The sequence below is a fragment of the Gorilla gorilla genome, chromosome 21 (genome assembly GCF_029281585.2).
Source record: "Gorilla gorilla gorilla isolate KB3781 chromosome 21, NHGRI_mGorGor1-v2.1_pri, whole genome shotgun sequence".
In the NCBI taxonomy this organism is placed as follows: domain Eukaryota; kingdom Metazoa; phylum Chordata; class Mammalia; order Primates; family Hominidae; genus Gorilla; species Gorilla gorilla.
The window spans coordinates 39,894,815-39,915,587 of record NC_073245.2 but is presented as its reverse complement, the minus strand read 5'-3'; positions in this window follow the sequence as shown (position 1 = coordinate 39,915,587).

Sequence of the window (20,773 nt, the reverse complement as noted above, 5' to 3'; positions counted from 1 at the left end):
TATACCGTTGGCCCCAAAGCGCTTGAAATCTCCACTTGCAAATTCCCCAAAAAGAGGGTTTCAAATCTGCTCTGTTTAAAGGAAGGTTCAACCCTGTGAGTTGAACACACACAGCCCAAAGAAGTTACTGAGAATTCTTCTGTCTAGTGTTAGATGCAGAAATCCCGTTTCCAACGAAATCCCCAAAGAGGTCCAAATATCCACTTGCAGACTTTACAAACAGAGTGTTTCCAAAGTGCTCTATGAAAAGAAAGGTTAAACTCTGTGAGTGGAACGCACACATCCCAAAGTGGTTGCTGAGAATGATTCTCTCTAGGTTTCATACGAAGATATTTCCTTTTCTACCGTTGGCCCCAAAGCGCTTGAAATCTCCACTTGCAAATTCCACAAAAAGAGGGTTTCAAATCTGCTCTGTTTAAAGGAAGATTCAACCCTGTGGGTTGAACACACACAGCCCAAAGAAGTTACTGAGAATTCTTCTGTCTAGCGTTAGATGCAGAAATCCCGTTTCCAACGAAATCCTCAAAGAGGTCCAAATATACACTTGCAGACGTTACAAACAGAGGGTTTCCAAAGTGCTCTATGAAAAGAAAGGTTAAACTCTGTGAGTGGAACGCACACATCCCAAAGTGGTTGCTGAGAATGATTCTCTCTAGTTTTTATACGAAGATATTTCCTTTTCTACCGTTGGCGCCAAAACGCTAGAAATCTCCACTTGCAGATTCCACAAAAAGAGGGTTTCAAATCTGCTGTGTCTAAAGGAAGGTTCAACTCTGTGAGTTGAACACACGCAGCCTAAAGAAGTTACTGAGAATTCTTCTGTCTGGCGTTAGATGCAGAAATCCCGTTTCCAACGAAATCCTCAAAGAGGTCCAAATATGCACTTGCAGACTTTACAAACAGAGTGTTTCCAAACCGCTCTATGAAAAGAAAGGTTAAACTCTGTGAGTGGAACGCACACATCCCAAAGTGGTTGCTGAGAAGTATTCTCTCTAGTTTTTATACGAAGATATTTCCTTTTCTACCGTTGGCCCCAAACCGCTTGAAATCTCCACTTGCAAATTCCACAAAAAGAGTGTTTCCAATCTGCTCTGTCTAAAGGAAGGTTCAACTCTGTCAGTTGAACACACACAGCCCAAAGAAGTTACTGAGAATTCTTCTGTCTAGCGTTAGATGCAGAAATCCCGTTTCCAACCAAATCCTCAAAGAGGTCCAAATATACACTTGCAGACTTTACAAACAGAGGGTTTCCAAAGTGCTCTGTGAAAAGAAAGGTTAAACTCTGTGAGTGGAACGCACACATCCCAAAGTCGTTGCTGAGAATGATTCTCTCTAGTTTTTATACGAAGATATTTCCTTTTCTACAGTTGGCGCCAAAACGCTAGAAATCTCCACTTGCAGATTCCACAAAAAGAGGGTTTCAAATCTGCTGTGTCTAAAGGAAGTTTCAACTCTGTGAGTTGAACACACGCAGCCTAAAGAAGTTACTGAGAATTCTTCTGTCTAGCGTTAGATGCAGAAATCCCGTTTCCAACGAAATCCTCAAAGAGGTCCAAATATCCACTTGCAGACTTTACAAACAGAGTGTTTCCAAAGTGCTCTATGAAAAGAAAGGTTAAACTCTGTGAGTGGAACGCACACATCCCAAAGTGGTTGCTGAGAATGATTCTGTCTAGGTTTCATACGAAGATATTTCCTTTTATACCGTTGGCCCCAAAGCGCTTGAAATCTCCACTTGCAAATTCCCCAAAAAGAGGGTTTCAAATCTGCTCTGTTTAAAGGAAGGTTCAACCCTGTGAGTTGAACACACAGAGCCCAAAGAAGTTACTGAGAATTCTTCTGTCTAGTGTTAGATGCAGAAATCCCGTTTCCAACGAAATCCTCAAAGAGGTCCAAATATCCACTTGCAGACTTTTACAAACAGAGTGTTTCCAAAGTGCTCTATGAAAAGAAAGGTTAAACTCTGTGAGTGGAACGCACACATCCCAAAGTCGTTGCTGAGAATGATTCTCTCTAGTTTTTATACGAAGATATTTCCTTTTCTACCGTTGGCGCCAAAACGCTAGAAATCTCAACTTGCAGATTCCACAAAAAGAGGGTTTCAAATCTGCTGTGTCTAAAGGAAGGTTCAACTCTGTGAGTTGAACACACGAAGCCCAAAGAAGTTACTGAGAATTCTTCAGTCTAGCGTTAGATGCAGAAATCCCGTTTCCAACGAAATCCTCTAAGAGGTCTAAATATCCACTTGCAGACTTTACAAACAGAGTGTTTCCAAAGTGCTCTATGAAAAGAAAGGTTAAACTCTGTGAGTGGAACGCACACATCCCAAAGTGGTTGCTGAGAATGATTCTCTCTCGGTTTCATACGAAGATATTTCCTTTTCTACCGTTGGCCCCAAAGCGCTTGAAATCTCCACTTGCAAATTCCACAAAAAGAGGGTTTCAAATCTGCTCTGTTTAAAGGAAGGTTCAACCCTGTGAGTTGAACACACACAGCCCAAAGAAGTTACTGAGAATTCTTCTGTCTAGCGTTAGATGCAGAAATCCCGTTTCCAACGAAATCCTCAAAGAGGTCCAAATATACACTTGCAGACTTTACAAACAGAGGGTTTCCAAAGTGCTCTATGAAAAGAAAGGTTAAACTCTGTGAGTGGAACGCACACATCCCAAAGTCGTTGCTGAGAATGATTCTCTCTGGTTTTTATACGAAGATATTTCCTTTTCTACTGTTGGCGCCAAAACGCTAGAAATCTCCACTTGCAGATTCCACAAAAAGAGGGTTTCAAATCTGCTGTATCTAAAGGAAGGTTCAACTCTGTGAGTTGAACACACGCAGCCTAAAGAAGTTACTGAGAATTCTTCTGTCTGGCTTTAGATGCAGAAATCCCGTCTCCAACGAAATCCTCAAAGAGGTCCAAATATCCACCTGCAGACTTTACAAACAGAGTGTTTCCAAACCGCTCTATGAAAAGAAAGGTTAAACTCTGTGAGTGGAACGCACACATCCCAAAGTGGTTGCTGAGAATGATTCTCTCTAGTTTTTATACGAAGATATTTCCTTTTCTACCGTTGGCCCCAAAGCGCTTGAAATCTCCACTTGCAAATTCCACAAAAAGAGGGTTTCCAATCTGCTCTGTCTAAAGGAAGGTTCAACTCTGTGAGTTGAACACACGCAACACAAAGAAGTTACTGAGAATTCTTCTGTCTAGCGTTAGATGCAGAAATCCCGTTTCCAACGAAATCCTCAAAGAGGTCCAAATATCCACTTGCAGACTTTACAAACAGAGGGTTTCCAAAGTGCTCTGTGAAAAGAAAGGTTAAACTCTGTGAGTGGAACGCACACATCCCAAAGTCATTGCTGAGAATGATTCTCTCTAGTTTTTATACGAAGATATTTCCTTTTCTACCGTTGGCGCCAAAACGCTAGAAATCTCCACTTGCAGATTCCACAAAAAGAGGGTTTCAAATCTGCTGTGTCTAAAGGAAGGTTCAACTCTGTGAGTTGAACACACGCAGCCTAAAGAAGTTACTGAGAATTCTTCTGTCTAGCGTTAGATGCAGAAATCCCGTTTCCAACGAAATCCTCAAAGAGGTCCAAATATCCACTTGCAGACTTTACAAACAGAGTGTTTCCAAAGTGCTCTATGAAAAGAAAGGTTAAACTCTGTGAGTGGAACGCACACATCCCAAAGTGGTTGCTGAGAATGATTCTCTCTCGGTTTCATACGAAGATATTTCCTTTTCTACCGTTGGCCCCAAAGCGCTTGAAATCTCCACTTGCAAATTCCCCAAAAAGAGGGTTTCAAATCTGCTCTGTTTAAAGGAAGGTTCAACCCTGTGAGTTGAACACACACAGCCCAAAGAAGTTACTGAGAATTCTTCTGTCTAGTGTTAGATGCAGAAATCCCGTTTCCAACGAAATCCTCAAAGAGGTCCAAATATCCACTTGCAGACTTTACAAACAGAGTGTTTCCAAAGTGCTCTATGAAAAGAAAGGTTAAACTCTGTGAGTGGAACGCACACATCCCAAAGTCGTTGCTGAGAATGATTCTCTCTAGTTTTTATACGAAGATATTTCCTTTTCTACCGTTGGCGCCAAAACGCTAGAAATCTCAACTTGCAGATTCCACAAAAAGAGGGTTTCAAATCTGCTGTGTCTAAAGGAAGGTTCAATTCTGTGAGTTGAACACACACAGCCCAAAGAAGTTACTGAGAATTCTTCTGTCTAGCGTTAGATGCAGAAATCCCGTTTCCAACGAAATCCTCTAAGAGGTCTAAATATCCACTTGCAGACTTTACAAACAGAGTGTTTCCAAAGTGCTCTATGAAAAGAAAGGTTAAACTCTGTGAGTGGAACGCACACATCCCAAAGTGGTTGCTGAGAATGATTCTGTCTAGGTTTCATACGAAGATATTTCCTTTAATACCGTTGGCCCCAAAGCGCTTGAAATCTCCACTTGCAAATTCCCCAAAAAGAGGGTTTCAAATCTGCTCTGTTTAAAGGAAGGTTCAACCCTGTGAGTTGAACACACACAGCCCAAAGAAGTTACTGAGAATTCTTCTGTCTAGTGTTAGATGCAGAAATCCCGTTTCCAACGAAATCCTCAAAGAGGTCCAAATATCCACTTGCAGACTTTACAAACAGAGTGTTTCCAAAGTGCTCTATGAAAAGAAAGGTTAAACTCTGTGAGTGGAACGCACACATCCCAAAGTGGTTGCTGAGAATGATTCTCTCTAGGTTTCATACGAAGATATTTCCTTTTCTACCGTTGGCCCCAAAGCGCTTGAAATCTCCACTTGCAAATTCCACAAAAAGAGGGTTTCAAATCTGCTCTGTTTAAAGGAAGATTCAACCCTGTGGGTTGAACACACACAGCCCAAAGAAGTTACTGAGAATTCTTCTGTCTAGCGTTAGATGCAGAAATCCCGTTTCCAACGAAATCCTCAAAGAGGTCCAAATATACACTTGCAGACGTTACAAACAGAGGGTTTCCAAAGTGCTCTATGAAAAGAAAGGTTAAACTCAGTGAGTGGAACGCACACATCCCAAAGTCGTTGCTGAGAATGATTCTCTCTAGTTTTTATACGAAGATATTTCCTTTTCTACCGTTGGCGCCAAAACGCTAGAAATCTCCACTTGCAGATTCCACAAAAAGAGGGTTTCAAATCTGCTGTGTCTAAAGGAAGGTTCAACTCTGTGAGTTCAACACACGCAGCCTAAAGAAGTTACTGAGAATTCTTCTGTCTGGCGTTAGATGCAGAAATCCCGTTTCCAACGAAATCCTCAAAGAGGTCCAAATATCCACTTGCAGACTTTACAAACAGAGTGTTTCCAAACCGCTCTATGAAAAGAAAGGTTAAACTCTGTGAGTGGAACGCACACATCCCAAAGTGGTTGCTGAGAATGATTCTCTCTAGTTTTTATACGAAGATATTTCCTTTTCTACCGTTGGCCCCAAAGCGCTTGAAATCTCCACTTGCAAATTCCACAAAAAGAGTGTTTCCAATCTGCTCTGTCTAAAGGAAGGTTCAACTCTGTCAGTTGAACACACGCAGCACAAAGAAGTTACTGAGAATTCTTCTGTCTAGCGTTAGATGCAGTAATCCCGTTTCCAACGAAATCCTCAAAGAGGTCTAAATATTCACTTGCAGACTTTACAAACAGAGTGTTTGCAAACTGCTCTATGAAAAGAAAGGTTAAACTCTGTGAGTGGAACGCACACATCCCAAAGTGGTTGCTGAGTATGATTCTCTCTAGGTTTCATACGAAGATATTTCCTTTTCTACCGTTGGCCCCAAAGCGCTTGAAATCTCCACTTGCAAATTCCACAAAAAGAGGGTTTCAAATCTGCTCTGTTTAAAGGAAGGTTCAACTCTGTGAGTTGAACACACGCAGCCTAAAGAATTTACTGAGAATTCTTCTGTCTAGCGTTAGATGCAGAAATCCCGTTTCCAACGAAATCCTCAAAGAGGTCCAAATATCCACTTGCAGACTTTACAAACAGAGTGTTTCCAAAGTGCTCTATGAAAAGAAAGGTTAAACTCTGTGAGTGGAACGCACACATCCCAAAGTGGTTGCTGAGAATGATTCTCTCTCGGTTTCATACGAAGATATTTCCTTTTCTACCGTTGGCCCCAAAGCGCTTGAAATCTCCACTTGCAAATTCCACAAAAAGAGGGTTTCAAATCTGCTCTGTTTAAAGGAAGGTTCAACCCTGTGAGTTGAACACACACAGCCCAAAGAAGTTACTGAGAATTCTTCTGTCTAGCGTTAGATGCAGAAATACCGTTTACAACGATATCCTCAAAGAGGTCCAAATATACACTTGCAGACGTTACAAACATAGGGTTTCCAAAGTGCTCTATGAAAAGAAAGGTTAAACTCTGTGAGTGGAACGCACACATCCCAAAGTCGTTGCTGAGAATGATTCTCTCTAGTTTTTATACGAAGATATTTCCTTTTCTACCGTTGGCGCCAAAACGCTAGAAATCTCCACTTGCAGATTCCACAAAAAGAGGGTTTCAAATCTGCTGTGTCTAAAGGAAGGTTCAACTCTGTGAGTTGAACACACGCAGCCTAAAGAAGTTACTGAGAATTCTTCTGTCTGGCGTTAGATGCAGAAATCCCGTTTCCAACGAAATCCTCAAAGAGGTCCAAATATCCACTTGCAGACTTTACAAACAGAGTGTTTCCAAACTGCTCTATGAGAAGAAAGGTTAAACTCTGTGAGTGGAACGCACACATCCCAAAGTGGTTGCTGAGAATGATTCTCTCTAGGTTTCATACGAAGATATTTCCTTTTCTACCGTTGGCCCCAAAGGGCTTGAAATCTCCACTTGCAAATTTCACAAAAAGAGGGTTTCAAATCTGCTGTGTCTAAAGGAAGGTTCAACTCTGTGAGTTGAACACACGCAGCCTAAAGAAGTTACTGAGAATTCTTCTGTCTAGCGTTAGATGCAGAAATCCCGTTTCCAACGAAATCCTCAAAGAGGTCCAAATATCCACTTGCAGACGTTACAAACAGAGGGTTTCCAAAGTGCTCTATGAAAAGAAAGGTTAAACTCTGTGAGTGGAACGCACACATCCCAAAGTGGTTGCTGAGAATGATTCTCTCTAGTTTTTATACGAAGATATTTCCTTTTCTACCGTTGGCCCCAAAGCGCTTGAAATCTCCACTTGCAAATTCCACAAAAAGAGTGTTTCCAATCTGCTCTGTCTAAAGGAAGGTTCAACTCTGTCAGTTGAACACACGCAGCACAAAGAAGTTACTGAGAATTCTTCTGTCTAGTGTTAGATGCAGTAATCCCGTTTCCAACGAAATCCTCAAAGAGGTCTAAATATTCACTTGCAGACTTTACAAACAGAGTGTTTCCAAACTGCTCTATGAAAAGAAAGGTTAAACTCTGTGAGTGGAACGCACACATCCCAAAGTGGTTGCTGAGTATGATTCTCTCTAGGTTTCATACGAAGATATTTCCATTTCTACCGTTGGCCCCAAAGCGCTTGAAATCTCCACTTGCAAATTCCACAAAAAGAGGGTTTCAAATCTGCTCTGTTTAAAGGAAGGTTCAACTCTGTGAGTTGAACACTCGCAGCCTAAAGAAGTTACTGAGAATTCTTCTGTCTAGCGTTAGATGCAGAAATCCCGTTTCCAACGAAATCCTCAAAGAGGTCCAAATATCCACTTGCAGACTTTACAAACAGAGTGTTTCCAAAGTGCTCTATGAAAAGAAAGGTTAAACTCTGTGAGTGGAACGCACACATCCCAAAGTGGTTGCTGAGAATGATTCTCTCTCGGTTTCATACGAAGATATTTCCTTTTCTACCGTTGGCCCCAAAGCGCTTGAAATCTCCACTTGCAGATTCCACAAAAAGAGGGTTTCAAATCTGCTGTGTCTAAAGAAAGGTTCACCTCTTTGAGTTGAACACACGCAGCCTAAAGAAGTTACTGAGAATTCTTCTGTCTAGCGTTAGATGCAGAAATCCCTTTTCCAACGTAATCCTCAAAGAGGTCTAAATATCCACTTGCAGACTTTACAAACAGAGTGTTTCCAAACCGCTCTATGAAAAGAAAGGTTAAACTCTGTGAGTGGAACGCACACATCCCAAAGTGGTTGCTGAGAATGATTCTCCCTAGGTTTCATGCGAAGATATTTCCTTTTCTACCCTTGGCAACAATGCGCTTGAAATATCCACTTGCAAATTCCACAAAAAGAGGGTTTCAAATCTGCTGTGTCTAAAGGAAGGTTCAACTCTGTGAGTTGAACACACGCAGCCTAAAGAAGTTACTGAGAATTCTTCTGTCTGGCGTTAGATGCAGAAATCCCGTTTCCAACGAAATCCTCAAAGAGGTCCAAATATCCACTTGCAGACTTTACAAACAGAGTGTTTCCAAACCGCTCTATGAAAAGAAAGGTTAAACTCTGTGAGTGGAACGCACACATCCCAAAGTGGTTGCTGAGAATGATTCTCTCCAGTTTTTATACGAAGATATTTCCTTTTCTTCCGTTGGCCCCAAAGCGCTTGAAATCTCCACTTGCAAATTCCACAAAAAGAGTGTTTCCAATCTGCTCTGTCTAAAGGAAGGTTCAACTCTGTCAGTTGAACACACGCAGCACAAAGAAGTTACTAAGAATTCTTCTGTCTAGCGTTAGATGCAGTAATCCCGTTTCCAACGAAATCCTCAAAGAGGTCTAAATATTCACTTGCAGACTTTACAAACAGAGTGTTTCCAAACTGCTCTATGAAAAGAAAGGTTAAACTCTGTGAGTGGAACGCACACATCCCAAAGTGGTTGCTGAGTATGATTCTCTCTATGTTTCATACGAAGATATTTCCTTTTCTACCGTTGGCCCCAAAGCGCTTGAAATCTCCACTTGCAAATTCCACAAAAAGAGGGTTTCAAATCTGCTCTGTTTAAAGGAAGGTTCAACTCTGTGAGTTGAACACACGCAGCCTAAAGAAGTTACTGAGAATTCTTCTGTCTAGCGTTAGATGCAGAAATCCCGTTTCCAACGAAATCCTCAAAGAGGTCCAAATATCCACTTGCAGACTTTACAAACAGAGTGTTTCCAAAGTGCTCTATGAAAAGAAAGGTTAAACTCTGTGAGTGGAACGCACACATCCCAAAGTGGTTGCTGAGAATGATTCTCTCTCGGTTTCATAAGAAGATATTTCCTTTTCTACCGTTGGCCCCAAAGCGCTTGAAATCTCCACTTGCAAATTCCACAAAAAGAGGGTTTCAAATCTGCTCTGTTTAAAGGAAGGTTCAACCCTGTGAGTTGAACACACACAGCCCAAAGAAGTTACTGAGAATTCTTCTGTCTAGCGTTAGATGCAGAAATCCCGTTTCCAACGAAATCCTCAAAGAGGTCCAAATATACACTTGCAGACTTTACAAACAGAGTGTTTCCAAAGTGCTCTATGAAAAGAAAGGTTAAACTCTGTGAGTGGAACGCACACATCTCAAAGTCGTTGCTGAGAATGATTCTCTCTAGTTTTTATACGAAGATATTTCCTTTTCTACCGTTGGCACCAAAACGCTAGAAATCTCCACTTGCAGATTCCACAAAAAGAGGGTTTCAAATCTGCTGTGTCTAAAGGAAGGTTCACCTCTTTGAGTTGAACACACGCAGCCTAAAGAAGTTACTAAGAATTCTTCTGTCTAGCGTTAGATACAGAATTCCCGTTTCCAACGAAATCCTCAAAGAGGTCCAAATATCCACTTGCAGACTTTACAAACAGAGTGTTTCCAAACTGCTCTATGAAAAGAAAGGTTAAACTGTGTGAGTGGAACGCACACATCCCAAAGTGGTTGCTGAGAATGATTCTCGCTAGTTTTTATACGAAGATGTTTCCTTTTCTAACCTTGGCCCCAAAGCCCTTGAAATCTCCACTTGCAAATTCCACAAAAAGAGGGTTTCAAATCTGCTCTGTCTAAGGGAAGCTTCAACTCTGTGAGTTGAACACACTCAGCCCAAAGAAGTTACTAAGAATTCTTCTGTCTAGCGTTAGATGCAGAAATCCCGTTTCCAACGAAATCCTCAAAGAGGTCCAAATATCCACTTGCAGGGTTTACAAACAGAGTGTTTCCAAACTGCTCTATGAAAAGAAAGGTTAAACTCTGTGAGTGGAACGCACACATCCCAAAGTGGTTGCTGAGAATGATTCTCTCTAGGTTTCATACGTAGATATTTCCTTTTCTACCGTTGGCCCCAAAGCGCTTGAAATCTCCACTTGCAAATTCCCCAAAATAGGGTTTCAAATCTGCTCTGTTTAAAGGAAGGTTCAACCCTGTGAGTTGAACACACACAGCCCAAAGAAGTTACTGAGAATTCTTCTGTCTAGCGTTAGATGCAGAAATCCCGTTTCCAACGAAATCCTCAAAGAGGTCCAAATATCCACTTGCAGACTTTACAAACAGAGTGTTTCCAAAGTGCTCTATGAAAAGAAAGGTTAAACTCTGTGAGTGGAACGCACACATCCCAAAGTCGTTGCTGAGAATGATTCTCTCTAGTTTTTATACGAAGATATTTCCTTTTCTACCGTTGGCACCAAAACGCTAGAAATCTCCACTTGCAGATTCCACAAAAAGAGGGTTTCAAATCTGCTGTGTCTAAAGGAAGGTTCACCTCTGTGAGTTGAACACACGCAGCCCAAAGAAGTTACTGAGAATTCTTCTGTCTAGCGTTAGATGCACAAATCCCGTTTCCAACGAAATCCTCAAAGAGGTCTAAATATCCACTTGCAGACTTTACAAACAGAGTGTTTCCAAACCGCTCTATGAAAAGAAAGGTTAAACTCTGTGAGTGGAACGCACACATCCCAAAGTGGTTGCTGAGAATGATTCTCTCTAGGTTTCATACGAAGATATTTCCTTTTCTACCGTTGGCCCCAAAGCGCTTGAAATCTCCACTTGCAAATTCCACAAAAAGAGGGTTTCAAATCTGCTGTGTCTAAAGGAAGGTTCAACTCTGTCTGTTGAACACTCGCAGCCTAAAGAAGTTACTGAGAATTCTTCTGTCTAGCGTTAGATGCAGAAATCCCGTTTCCAACGAAATCCTCAAAGAGGTCCAAATATCCACTTGCAGACTTTACAAACAGAGTGTTTCCAAAGTGCTCTATGAAAAGAAAGGTTAAACTCTGTGAGTGGAACGCACACATCCCAAAGTGGTTGCTGAGAATGATTCTCTCTAGGTTTCATACGAAGATATTTCCTATTCTACCGTTGGCTCCAAAGCGCTTGAAATCTCCTCTTGCAAATTCCCCAAAATAGGGTTTCAAATCTGCTCTGTTTAAAGGAAGGTTCAACCCTGTGAGTTGAACACACACAGCCCAAAGAAGTTACTGAGAATTCTTCTGTCTAGCGTTAGATGCAGAAATCCCGTTTCCAACGAAATCCTCAAAGAGGTCCAAATATCCACTTGCAGACTTTACAAACAGAGTGTTTCCAAAGTGCTCTATGAAAAGAAAGGTTAAACTCTGTGAGTGGAACGCACACATCCCAAAGTCGTTGCTGAGAATGATTCTCTCTAGTTTTTATACGAAGATATTTCCTTTTCTACCGTTGGCGCCTAAACGCTAGAAATCTCCACTTGCAGATTCCACTAAAAGAGGGTTTGAAATCTGCTGTGTCTAAAGGAAGGTTCAACTCTGTGAGTTGAACACACGCAGCCCAAAGAAGTTACTGAGAATTCTTCTGTCTAGCGTTAGATGCAGAAATCCCGTTTCCAACGAAATCCTCTAAGAGGTCCAAATATCCACTTGCAGACTTTACAAACAGAGTGTTTCCAAAGTGCTCTATGAAAAGAAAGGTTAAACTCTGTGAGTGGAACGCACACATCCGAAAGTGGTTGCTGAGAATGATTCTCGCTGATTTTTATACGAAGATATTTCCTTTTCTACCGTTGGCCCCAAAGCGCTTGAAATCTCCACTTGCAAATTCCACAAAAAGAGGGTTTCAAATCTGCTGTGTCTAAAGGAAGGTTCAACTCTGTGAGTTGAACACACTCAGCCCAAGGAAGTTACTGAGAATTCTTCTGTCTAGCGTTAGATACAGAATTCCCGTTTCCAACGAAATCCTCAAAGAGGTCCAAATATCCACTTGCAGACTTTACAAACAGAGTGTTTCCAAACCGCTCTATGAAAAGAAAGGTTAAACTGTGTGAGTGGAACGCACACATCCCAAAGTGGTTGCTGAGAATGACTCTCGCTAGTTTTTATACGAAGATGTTTCCTTTTCTAACCTTGGCCCCAAAGCCCTTGAAATCTCCACTTGCAAATTCCACAAAAAGAGGGTTTCAAATCTGCTCTGTCTAAGGGAAGATTCAACTCTGTGAGTTGAACACACTCAGCCCAAAGAAGTTACTAAGAATTCCTCTGTCTAGCGTTAGATGCAGAAATCCCGTTTCCAACGAAATCCTCAAAGAGGTCCAAATATCCACTTGCAGACTTTACAAACAGAGTGTTTCCAAACTGCTCTATGAAAAGAAAGGTTAAACTCTGTGAGTGGAACGCACACATCCCAAAGTGGTTGCTGAGAATGATTCTCTCTAGGTTTCATACGAAGATATTTCCTTTTCTACCGTTGGCCCCAAAACGCTTCAAATCTCCACTTGCAAATTCCACAAAAAGAGGGTTTCAAATCTGCTCTGTTTAAAGGAAGGTTCAACTCTGTGAGTTGAACACATGCAGCCCAAAGAAGTTACTGAGAATTCTTCTGTCTAGCGTTAGATGCAGAAATCCCGTTTCCAACGAAATCCTCAAAGAGGTCCAAATATCCACTTGCAGGGTTTACAAACAGAGTGTTTCCAAAGTGCTCTATGAAAAGAAAGGTTAAACTCTGTGAGTGGAACGCACACATCCCAAAGTGGTTGCTGAGAATGATTCTCTCTAGGTTTCATACGTAGATATTTCCTTTTCTACCGTTGGCCCAAAGCGCTTGAAATCTCCACTTGCAAATTCCACAAAAAGAGGGTTTCAAATCTGCTCTGTTTAAAGGAAGGTTCGACCCTGTGAGTTGAACACACAGAGCCCAAAGAAGTTACTGAGAATTCTTCTGTCTAGCGTTAGATGCAGAAATCCCGTTTCCAACGAAATCCTCAAAGAGGTCCAAATATCCACTTGCAGACTTTACAAACAGAGTGTTTCCAAACCGCTCTATGAAAAGAAAGGTTAAACTCTGTAAGTGGAACGCACACATCCCAAAGTGGTTGCTGAGAATGATTCTCTCTAGGTTTCATAGGAAGATATTTCCTTTTCTACCGTTGGCTCCAAAGCGCTTGAAATCTCCTCTTGCAAATTCCCCAAAATAGGGTTTCAAATCTGCTCTGTTTAAAGAAAGGTTCAACCCTGTGAGTTGAACACACACAGCCCAAAGAAGTTACTGAGAATTCTTCTGTCTAGCGTTAGATGCAGAAATCCCGTTTCCAACGAAATCCTCAAAGAGGTCCAAATATCCACTTGCAGACTTTACAAACAGAGTGTTTCCAAAGTGCTCTATGAAAAGAAAGGTTAAACTCTGTGAGTGGAACGCACACATCCCAAAGTGGTTGCTGAGAATGATTCTCTCTAGTTTTTATACGAAGATATTTCCTTTTCTACCGTTGGCCCCAAAGCGCTTGAAATCTCCACTTGCAAATTCCACAAAAAGAGTGTTTCCAATCTGCTCTGTCTAAAGGAAGGTTCAACTCTGTCAGTTGAACACACGCAGCACAAAGAAGTTACTGAGAATTCTTCTGTCTAGTGTTAGATGCAGTAATCCCGTTTCCAACGAAATCCTCAAAGAGGTCTAAATATTCACTTGCAGACTTTACAAACAGAGTGTTTCCAAACTGCTCTATGAAAAGAAAGGTTAAACTCTGTGAGTGGAACGCACACATCCCAAAGTGGTTGCTGAGTATGATTCTCTCTAGGTTTCATACGAAGATATTTCCATTTCTACCGTTGGCCCCAAAGCGCTTGAAATCTCCACTTGCAAATTCCACAAAAAGAGGGTTTCAAATCTGCTCTGTTTAAAGGAAGGTTCAACTCTGTGAGTTGAACACTCGCAGCCTAAAGAAGTTACTGAGAATTCTTCTGTCTAGCGTTAGATGCAGAAATCCCGTTTCCAACGAAATCCTCAAAGAGGTCCAAATATCCACTTGCAGACTTTACAAACAGAGTGTTTCCAAAGTGCTCTATGAAAAGAAAGGTTAAACTCTGTGAGTGGAACGCACACATCCCAAAGTGGTTGCTGAGAATGATTCTCTCTCGGTTTCATACGAAGATATTTCCTTTTCTACCGTTGGCCCCAAAGCGCTTGAAATCTCCACTTGCAGATTCCACAAAAAGAGGGTTTCAAATCTGCTGTGTCTAAAGAAAGGTTCACCTCTTTGAGTTGAACACACGCAGCCTAAAGAAGTTACTGAGAATTCTTCTGTCTAGCGTTAGATGCAGAAATCCCTTTTCCAACGTAATCCTCAAAGAGGTCTAAATATCCACTTGCAGACTTTACAAACAGAGTGTTTCCAAACCGCTCTATGAAAAGAAAGGTTAAACTCTGTGAGTGGAACGCACACATCCCAAAGTGGTTGCTGAGAATGATTCTCCCTAGGTTTCATGCGAAGATATTTCCTTTTCTACCCTTGGCAACAATGCGCTTGAAATATCCACTTGCAAATTCCACAAAAAGAGGGTTTCAAATCTGCTGTGTCTAAAGGAAGGTTCAACTCTGTGAGTTGAACACACGCAGCCTAAAGAAGTTACTGAGAATTCTTCTGTCTGGCGTTAGATGCAGAAATCCCGTTTCCAACGAAATCCTCAAAGAGGTCCAAATATCCACTTGCAGACTTTACAAACAGAGTGTTTCCAAACCGCTCTATGAAAAGAAAGGTTAAACTCTGTGAGTGGAACGCACACATCCCAAAGTGGTTGCTGAGAATGATTCTCTCCAGTTTTTATACGAAGATATTTCCTTTTCTTCCGTTGGCCCCAAAGCGCTTGAAATCTCCACTTGCAAATTCCACAAAAAGAGTGTTTCCAATCTGCTCTGTCTAAAGGAAGGTTCAACTCTGTCAGTTGAACACACGCAGCACAAAGAAGTTACTAAGAATTCTTCTGTCTAGCGTTAGATGCAGTAATCCCGTTTCCAACGAAATCCTCAAAGAGGTCTAAATATTCACTTGCAGACTTTACAAACAGAGTGTTTCCAAACTGCTCTATGAAAAGAAAGGTTAAACTCTGTGAGTGGAACGCACACATCCCAAAGTGGTTGCTGAGTATGATTCTCTCTATGTTTCATACGAAGATATTTCCTTTTCTACCGTTGGCCCCAAAGCGCTTGAAATCTCCACTTGCAAATTCCACAAAAAGAGGGTTTCAAATCTGCTCTGTTTAAAGGAAGGTTCAACTCTGTGAGTTGAACACACGCAGCCTAAAGAAGTTACTGAGAATTCTTCTGTCTAGCGTTAGATGCAGAAATCCCGTTTCCAACGAAATCCTCAAAGAGGTCCAAATATCCACTTGCAGACTTTACAAACAGAGTGTTTCCAAAGTGCTCTATGAAAAGAAAGGTTAAACTCTGTGAGTGGAACGCACACATCCCAAAGTGGTTGCTGAGAATGATTCTCTCTCGGTTTCATAAGAAGATATTTCCTTTTCTACCGTTGGCCCCAAAGCGCTTGAAATCTCCACTTGCAAATTCCACAAAAAGAGGGTTTCAAATCTGCTCTGTTTAAAGGAAGGTTCAACCCTGTGAGTTGAACACACACAGCCCAAAGAAGTTACTGAGAATTCTTCTGTCTAGCGTTAGATGCAGAAATCCCGTTTCCAACGAAATCCTCAAAGAGGTCCAAATATACACTTGCAGACTTTACAAACAGAGTGTTTCCAAAGTGCTCTATGAAAAGAAAGGTTAAACTCTGTGAGTGGAACGCACACATCTCAAAGTCGTTGCTGAGAATGATTCTCTCTAGTTTTTATACGAAGATATTTCCTTTTCTACCGTTGGCACCAAAACGCTAGAAATCTCCACTTGCAGATTCCACAAAAAGAGGGTTTCAAATCTGCTGTGTCTAAAGGAAGGTTCACCTCTTTGAGTTGAACACACGCAGCCTAAAGAAGTTACTAAGAATTCTTCTGTCTAGCGTTAGATACAGAATTCCCGTTTCCAACGAAATCCTCAAAGAGGTCCAAATATCCACTTGCAGACTTTACAAACAGAGTGTTTCCAAACTGCTCTATGAAAAGAAAGGTTAAACTGTGTGAGTGGAACGCACACATCCCAAAGTGGTTGCTGAGAATGATTCTCGCTAGTTTTTATACGAAGATGTTTCCTTTTCTAACCTTGGCCCCAAAGCCCTTGAAATCTCCACTTGCAAATTCCACAAAAAGAGGGTTTCAAATCTGCTCTGTCTAAGGGAAGCTTCAACTCTGTGAGTTGAACACACTCAGCCCAAAGAAGTTACTAAGAATTCTTCTGTCTAGCGTTAGATGCAGAAATCCCGTTTCCAACGAAATCCTCAAAGAGGTCCAAATATCCACTTGCAGGGTTTACAAACAGAGTGTTTCCAAACTGCTCTATGAAAAGAAAGGTTAAACTCTGTGAGTGGAACGCACACATCCCAAAGTGGTTGCTGAGAATGATTCTCTCTAGGTTTCATACGTAGATATTTCCTTTTCTACCGTTGGCCCCAAAGCGCTTGAAATCTCCACTTGCAAATTCCCCAAAATAGGGTTTCAAATCTGCTCTGTTTAAAGGAAGGTTCAACCCTGTGAGTTGAACACACACAGCCCAAAGAAGTTACTGAGAATTCTTCTGTCTAGCGTTAGATGCAGAAATCCCGTTTCCAACGAAATCCTCAAAGAGGTCCAAATATCCACTTGCAGACTTTACAAACAGAGTGTTTCCAAAGTGCTCTATGAAAAGAAAGGTTAAACTCTGTGAGTGGAACGCACACATCCCAAAGTCGTTGCTGAGAATGATTCTCTCTAGTTTTTATACGAAGATATTTCCTTTTCTACCGTTGGCACCAAAACGCTAGAAATCTCCACTTGCAGATTCCACAAAAAGAGGGTTTCAAATCTGCTGTGTCTAAAGGAAGGTTCACCTCTGTGAGTTGAACACACGCAGCCCAAAGAAGTTACTGAGAATTCTTCTGTCTAGCGTTAGATGCACAAATCCCGTTTCCAACGAAATCCTCAAAGAGGTCTAAATATCCACTTGCAGACTTTACAAACAGAGTGTTTCCAAACCGCTCTATGAAAAGAAAGGTTAAACTCTGTGAGTGGAACGCACACATCCCAAAGTGGTTGCTGAGAATGATTCTCTCTAGGTTTCATACGAAGATATTTCCTTTTCTACCGTTGGCCCCAAAGCGCTTGAAATCTCCACTTGCAAATTCCACAAAAAGAGGGTTTCAAATCTGCTGTGTCTAAAGGAAGGTTCAACTCTGTCTGTTGAACACTCGCAGCCTAAAGAAGTTACTGAGAATTCTTCTGTCTAGCGTTAGATGCAGAAATCCCGTTTCCAACGAAATCCTCAAAGAGGTCCAAATATCCACTTGCAGACTTTACAAACAGAGTGTTTCCAAAGTGCTCTATGAAAAGAAAGGTTAAACTCTGTGAGTGGAACGCACACATCCCAAAGTGGTTGCTGAGAATGATTCTCTCTAGGTTTCATACGAAGATATTTCCTATTCTACCGTTGGCTCCAAAGCGCTTGAAATCTCCTCTTGCAAATTCCCCAAAATAGGGTTTCAAATCTGCTCTGTTTAAAGGAAGGTTCAACCCTGTGAGTTGAACACACACAGCCCAAAGAAGTTACTGAGAATTCTTCTGTCTAGCGTTAGATGCAGAAATCCCGTTTCCAACGAAATCCTCAAAGAGGTCCAAATATCCACTTGCAGACTTTACAAACAGAGTGTTTCCAAAGTGCTCTATGAAAAGAAAGGTTAAACTCTGTGAGTGGAACGCACACATCCCAAAGTCGTTGCTGAGAATGATTCTCTCTAGTTTTTATACGAAGATATTTCCTTTTCTACCGTTGGCGCCTAAACGCTAGAAATCTCCACTTGCAGATTCCACTAAAAGAGGGTTTGAAATCTGCTGTGTCTAAAGGAAGGTTCAACTCTGTGAGTTGAACACACGCAGCCCAAAGAAGTTACTGAGAATTCTTCTGTCTAGCGTTAGATGCAGAAATCCCGTTTCCAACGAAATCCTCTAAGAGGTCCAAATATCCACTTGCAGACTTTACAAACAGAGTGTTTCCAAAGTGCTCTATGAAAAGAAAGGTTAAACTCTGTGAGTGGAACGCACACATCCGAAAGTGGTTGCTGAGAATGATTCTCGCTGATTTTTATACGAAGATATTTCCTTTTCTACCGTTGGCCCCAAAGCGCTTGAAATCTCCACTTGCAAATTCCACAAAAAGAGGGTTTCAAATCTGCTGTGTCTAAAGGAAGGTTCAACTCTGTGAGTTGAACACACTCAGCCCAAGGAAGTTACTGAGAATTCTTCTGTCTAGCGTTAGATACAGAATTCCCGTTTCCAACGAAATCCTCAAAGAGGTCCAAATATCCACTTGCAGACTTTACAAACAGAGTGTTTCCAAACCGCTCTATGAAAAGAAAGGTTAAACTGTGTGAGTGGAACGCACACATCCCAAAGTGGTTGCTGAGAATGACTCTCGCTAGTTTTTATACGAAGATGTTTCCTTTTCTAACCTTGGCCCCAAAGCCCTTGAAATCTCCACTTGCAAATTCCACAAAAAGAGGGTTTCAAATCTGCTCTGTCTAAGGGAAGATTCAACTCTGTGAGTTGAACACACTCAGCCCAAAGAAGTTACTAAGAATTCCTCTGTCTAGCGTTAGATGCAGAAATCCCGTTTCCAACGAAATCCTCAAAGAGGTCCAAATATCCACTTGCAGACTTTACAAACAGAGTGTTTCCAAACTGCTCTATGAAAAGAAAGGTTAAACTCTGTGAGTGGAACGCACACATCCCAAAGTGGTTGCTGAGAATGATTCTCTCTAGGTTTCATACGAAGATATTTCCTTTTCTACCGTTGGCCCCAAAACGCTTCAAATCTCCACTTGCAAATTCCACAAAAAGAGGGTTTCAAATCTGCTCTGTTTAAAGGAAGGTTCAACTCTGTGAGTTGAACACATGCAGCCCAAAGAAGTTACTGAGAATTCTTCTGTCTAGCGTTAGATGCAGAAATCCCGTTTCCAACGAAATCCTCAAAGAGGTCCAAATATCCACTTGCAGGGTTTACAAACAGAGTGTTTCCAAAGTGCTCTATGAAAAGAAAGGTTAAACTCTGTGAGTGGAACGCACACATCCCAAAGTGGTTGCTGAGAATGATTCTCTCTAGGTTTCATACGTAGATATTTCCTTTTCTACCGTTGGCCCAAAGCGCTTGAAATCTCCACTTGCAAATTCCACAAAAAGAGGGTTTCAAATCTGCTCTGTTTAAAGGAAGGTTCGACCCTGTGAGTTGAACACACAGAGCCCAAAGAAGTTACTGAGAATTCTTCTGTCTAGCGTTAGATGCAGAAATCCCGTTTCCAACGAAATCCTCAAAGAGGTCCAAATATCCACTTGCAGACTTTACAAACAGAGTGTTTCCAAACCGCTCTATGAAAAGAAAGGTTAAACTCTGTAAGTGGAACGCACACATCCCAAAGTGGTTGCTGAGAATGATTCTCTCTAGGTTTCATAGGAAGATATTTCCTTTTCTACCGTTGGCTCCAAAGCGCTTGAAATCTCCTCTTGCAAATTCCCCAAAATAGGGTTTCAAATCTGCTCTGTTTAAAGAAAGGTTCAACCCTGTGAGTTGAACACACACAGCCCAAAGAAGTTACTGAGAATTCTTCTGTCTAGCGTTAGATGCAGAAATCCCGTTTCCAACGAAATCCTCAAAGAGGTCCAAATATCCACTTGCAGACTTTACAAACAGAGTGTTTCCAAAGTGCTCTATGAAAAGAAAGGTTAAACTCTGTGAGTGGAACGCACACATCCCAAAGTCGTTGCTGAGAATGATTCTCTCTAGTTTTTATACGAAGATATTTCCTTTTCTACCGTTGGCACCAAAACGCTAGAAATCTCCACTTGCAGATTCCACAAAAAGAGGGTTTCAAATCTGCTGTGTCTAAAGGAAGGTTCACCTCTGTGAGTTGAACACACGCAGCCCAAAGAAGTTACTGAGAATTCTTCTGTCTAGCGTTAGATGCACAAATCCCGTTTCCAACGAAATCCTCAAAGAGGTCTAAATATCCACTTGCAGACTTTACAAACAGAGTGTTTCCAAACCGCTCTATGAAAAGAAAGGTTAAACTCTGTGAGTGGAACGCACACATCCCAAAGTGGTTGCTGAGAATGATTCTCTCTAGGTTTCATACGAAGATATTTCCTTTTCTACCGTTGGCCCCAAAGCGCTTGAAATCTCCACTTGCAAATTCCACAAAAAGAGGGTTTCAAATCTGCTGTGTCTAAAGGAAGGTTCAACTCTGTCTGTTGAACACTCGCAGCCTAAAGAAGTTACTGAGAATTCTTCTGTCTAGCGTTAGATGCAGAAATCCCGTTTCCAACGAAATCCTCAAAGAGGTCCAAATATCCACTTGCAGACTTTACAAACAGAGTGTTTCCAAACCGCTCTATGAAAAGAAAGGTTAAACTCTGTGAGTGGAACGCACACATCCCAAAGTGGTTGCTGAGAATGATTCTCTATAGGTTTCATACGAAGATATTTCCTATTCTACCGTTGGCTCCAAAGCGCTTGAAATCTCCTCTTGCA